Source organism: Drosophila persimilis, unplaced genomic scaffold (assembly GCF_003286085.1).
Source record: "Drosophila persimilis strain 14011-0111.01,24,50 unplaced genomic scaffold, DperRS2 tig00001830-arrow-arrow-pilon, whole genome shotgun sequence".
NCBI lineage: Eukaryota > Metazoa > Arthropoda > Insecta > Diptera > Drosophilidae > Drosophila > Drosophila persimilis.
In genome coordinates, this window is record NW_020825579.1 from 34337 (window position 1) to 39319 (window position 4983).

A 4983-nucleotide genomic window follows, 5' to 3' on the forward strand; every position below is an offset into this window, starting at 1 on the left:
CTGAAGGGTGTTCGGAAAATAGGAGCTTTACAATAGGAGCAATAGGAGCTTTACAGGCCGTCTGAAGCTGTCTGAAGATTTTCTATAAAATGAGCTTCACACCGTGCTTCCACTGGAGTGCGTGGTTTGTCTTCCGTCTCTAGATTGTCCAGAGTGCAGAATCTTTCCATGAGCTCGTTTACTCCCGTTGCACAAATGGGTGAGGAATTGTGGGCAGATTTGACTTTTCCTGCCACAATCCATCCCAGCTTAGCTGTTGATCTGGTAGCAGCAGCGAGTAGTAATGCTCGACTCCGATTTACATGTCTGTGGCTGAACAGATATAGTGTTTTTTTTTTTTAAGTTCAGAGGAAAGGTAGCATGAATCTACAAGAAGAATTTACAATCGTTAATATTTTCCGTCATTTACCTCCAGTATTTGAACTATTTAAATAGAGGGGGCTTAAGAGGGCTAAGTTCGGGTTTTCAGATACATACATATATTGTTGTTGAGGAACCAAAATTGAGGCAAAAACAATTAAAGTCAAGTATTTAAAACAAGACAGTTAAGTAGAAAATTGATTCATTAATCGGATAAAATTATGTGGGCAGGGCTGAGAGATCTAGATATCTAAAAATATTCGACGGAATATCAAAATTGTTTCTGCTTCGAACTGTATTGGAAAAAGCAATAATGCAGCTGGCTGGATGACAACAAAGCAATAATATAAGTCCAGTCCACATCATTGCAAAGCGACTGTCCCTGCATGGAGCAAACTAAGATCCTCGCCCGCATACAGCCAAAGCATGTCCATTTTCAAGGCGCGGTATGGACGACACAAAAATGTGACGTGTTTTCGGGAATTAAGAACAAAAGATTGTTATCCCCCCCTGTATCTTTCAGTGTAAAAGAGTTCGATGATGCGCTGGCCCAGGATGTGGTTGACCTAAAGGAGCTGCGCAGACTGACGTTTAATGGTGGGATATCACACTTCTGATAGGCGTAGTAATTCATGGACATGAATCCAATCCAATCCACAGGTGTGCCCGATGTACAAAGCTTCCGTGCACTCAGCTGGAAACTGCTGTTGGGCTACTTGGGACCAAGACGCAGCAGTTGGACGACCACGCTGGCCCAGAAGCGAGCCCTGTACCAGCAGTTCATCGAGGAATTGGTACTCCCCCCGGGACACAGCTGCAATGGAGCTGGAGAAGGCGACGGGGACGGGGACGTCGCTGTTGATTCAAGGGGCGTTGGCCTACAAGATCATCCGCTTAGCGAGGGGCCAGAAAGCGCCTGGAACACATTATTCAATGACAACAAATTTCTGCTGCAGGTCGGCAAAGATGTGAGGCGCCTGTGTCCCGACATCTCGTTCTTTCAGCAGCCCACAGAGTATCCCTGTGACATTGTGGTGCACAGTAAAGGCGAGCACGGGCGCCGGCTTCACAAACGGGTAGTGCCCACGGTGCTCAGCTCGGCGGACGTCCTGGCCTGGGTTACGTACAGGGCATGAATGAGATTGTCGGACCCATCTACTATGTGATGGCCTCGGATCCGGATCTCTCGTACCGCGCCCACGTGGAGGCAGACTGTTTCTTCTGCTTCACGGCTCTAATGAGCGAGATACGCGACTTCTTCATCAAGACTCTGGACGATGCGGAGGGTGGTATAAAGTTCATGATGGGCCTGCTATCTAACATGCTGAAGACTAAAGATATAGCATCTGAAGAGCCAAGAGCTGCCTCCGCAGTACTACAGCTTCAGGTGGCTCACCCTCCTGCTCTCGCAGGAGTTTCCACTGCCCGATGTGCTGCGAATTTGCGATTAGGTATTCTCGGACGAGCAGCGCTTTAATTTTCTCATCAAAATCTGCTGAACCATGATATTGTAAGCATGCGCTGACTTTGAACTGATTCATTTGCATTTACTGATGTATTTACTGATTTATAGAATCCAAAGGGAAGCAATTTTAGAGAACGACTTTGCCTCGAATGTGAAGCTGCTGCAAAACTATCCACCCATTGACATAAACGTTGTGATTACTCATGCAGTCTCCCTGGCGTAGCACTCACTTTTAGTGATACCACAGATATTACATATAATAGCCGATTCCGGGTAGAGTCTGACAAAGCAATAGTCAACAGTGTCTAGTTATCATGTTCAATAATTGGAAGCCCAGGACCCAACAAAAGATCGAACACTAGCGCTGTTTCTCTGTTTTATACGTTACAATTTCATAATAAACGAATGTGCCGCATGTGTTTGTGTGGAGATTAAAAATGCGAAAACATATGTAAAATAGAGTGATCATAGCTCAAGTGTAATTTTGTGTTCGTGTGTGGCATCGTCAAAAAACACAGTAAAAAATATATATAACATTGGATTCCCGTTAGAGATTGATTACTTGGCCAAACGTGGGGCCGTATCCTTGCAAATCGTCTGAGCAATAAACTCCACCAGTGTTCGGGTCGGGCGGCCGGCCATTCCCTTGCGCAGATACTCGTATTCGAAGCCCTTTGTCACCATAACATTTGTGGCATCCTTTGAGGGAGAAAATCCATAAGATCTGCGCCCCAACAAAGCGCCCCACAATACTCACAATATGCATCCACTGGCCACAGGGCACAAACTCACGGAGAAAGGCAGCGGCCTTGCAGGGACGTCCACCTCGGTCAATGCCATAGTTCTGCACATCGCTGCGTCCCCCGGCACGCGCGGCCTTGCTGTAATATTTCCACAATGGGAAGCGCCACACACGATCTCCGGTATGCATGCTGGCGTGCTTGATCTGCTGCCACAGGATCTCCGAGTTGGTAAAGACCCCCGCAGCCGACTCATCCAGGGCCTGGCGCATGTAGCCCGAGCAGGTGCCGACGTCAATGATGCACTTGGGACAGAAGTTTTGCGCATACAGCAGGGCGTCTGCCAGGACCAGTACATCCTCGTGATCGGTGCACTGGATCTCGATGGTCTTGCCGTTCATGGACTTGACCATGTCCCCAGTACGGACCGAATTGCAGCCCACTACGTTTTCACAAAGAGGTATCAGGCCGCGAATGTTGACCTAAGAACAGCATTATTATTCAAGGAGATATCATTTCTGTCCTGAGTACTTACCGGTAAACGCAGGCCAGCCACAGCTCGACAACAGGCCACCACAACGGCGGCCCCGGTCATGTCGCCACGCATATGGAAGAGCTCATGTTTCTCTTTCAGGCACAATCCTCCAGCATCGTAAGTCACGCCTTGGCCCACCAGCACAATGGGGCGCTCCTCGGCACAGGTGCCGTAGTAAGTCAGCTCCAGGAAGATGGGTGGCTCGCACGAGGCCTTGCCCACAGCCAGGAAGGCGTGCATTGACTGGCTCTCGGCCCAGCCCTCGACCTTGACCTCCACATTGACACGGGATTTGCACAGCACCTCGACGACATTCTGCGCAAAAGCTGTGGGTGTGAGGAGGTTGGAGGGCATCTCCTGCAGCTGTCTCATCAGGTTCTGGGCGGCTGCCTTCTGCAGACCAATGCGCCATCCTTCGAGGTCGCAGACCTCGTCTTTTCTTGCGTATAAGTCCAGCGACGGCACTGGAATCCTGTTCTGTGGGTTACGCAGCTCCTGGTAGAGCCAGATGCCCAATGCGGCCCCCTCGGCGGCGGCGCTCTGGCTCGATCGCGAAGAAAAGGCGAGCCTCGCCCCGCTTGGGCATGGGTCCGGACATGCGGAGGACCTCTAGCAATCGGCCGGCAGTCTTCTGGACATTGTACCGCCAACCGGCCGCGGTGAGGACGCCAGCATCATTGCGGTCCGTTTCGTCGGCGAACACGCCGACCACAAGTCCGCGGGATGGAGGATCCGCACACATGTCCATCTGCTGGAGCTGCAACATCTGGTTTACCGCCTGCGAGGCGGAGCGGCGCTGGATAGCCTGGGGACGTGGTCGCAGGCGCTGCGGGAAGGCCTGGGAGACCAGCCGACGTACAACGCCAAGCATTATTTTTCGTTAAGCCCACACAATGTACCAAATATCAGAATATACGTATTTGGTGTTCGATTTCTAGTAATAGAGAATGCCAAATTGAGGCGATGAATGTACTCCATGAGAAAGTGACACTCACTTCAAGGGCTATTTGGTCGGTACATTCAGGAAATTCGAAAGGATCAGAATCTAAAAACGAGTGGACATCGGCCCTTCACTCACTACTGTTTTGGTTTGGCTGTCCTCGGAGGAGTAAACATGTCGAGTATGTATATCTTTGACAAATGGGGCTAACAAATCATGAACTCTTGAAGGGCCATTGTACTCAAATAGATGTGGCTCTGGATGAGTGTAACTTCCAGAAGGAAGCCTTTTCGTCCTATGAGCGTCCTTGATGAGCACCTAGATATCAGAGACCATGAAAGCTAGAGTCACCAAATTGTATATCCAGACACCTGGACCCGTCCGCCCCCACAAAGACCAAAAATCTGTGGCATTCACAATTAACGCAGAATCGTAGAGAACGCCATATTTACTAGACTGTCAAATGTGGATGAGATCGGATCGTTATTATAACGACCAAATCGCCTTCCACGCGCTTACTCATTCTCTCTCGATCTCTCTATCCATCTCACACACTCTTTCTCGTGCAGTGTGTTCGCTCTGGCGGAGGGAAGCGAGACAGAACGGCGGGCTTTTGTGTAAGAAAGAGAGAGAGGGAGAAAAGTTCCACTCTCCTATCTCATGACAAGTGCGAGCATAATTCAGAGTTAATTTCGTTCCCGCTCGTTAAAGAATCTTTTTTGTATAAGTGGGTGATAAAAAAGAAAGGTTTTTAAAATCAAAACGTTAGAGAATACAATTTATTTGGCATACGCCTAACTTTTAAAATATTTCAGCGAAAAATAAGCTTTAATTTTACAATAAGGCATTGCCGTTACAAAGTGCCGTGACTAAATGATTCCTTTAAAGTTTCGATACTGCATCATTAATTCCTGAAAATTTAGAATAGTTTTTCTAAAATAAA

General features: G+C 48.5%; 2 pseudogenes; one reads left to right on the forward strand and one right to left on the reverse strand.

Moving 5' to 3' along the window:
• The first annotated feature begins 786 nt into the window (after nucleotides 1-786).
• Nucleotides 787-2048, forward strand: LOC6603647 (annotated as a pseudogene).
• A 149-nt stretch (nucleotides 2049-2197) lies between these two features.
• LOC113567118 lies at nucleotides 2198-4010 on the reverse strand (annotated as a pseudogene).
• Nucleotides 4011-4983: the final 973 nt, after the last annotated feature.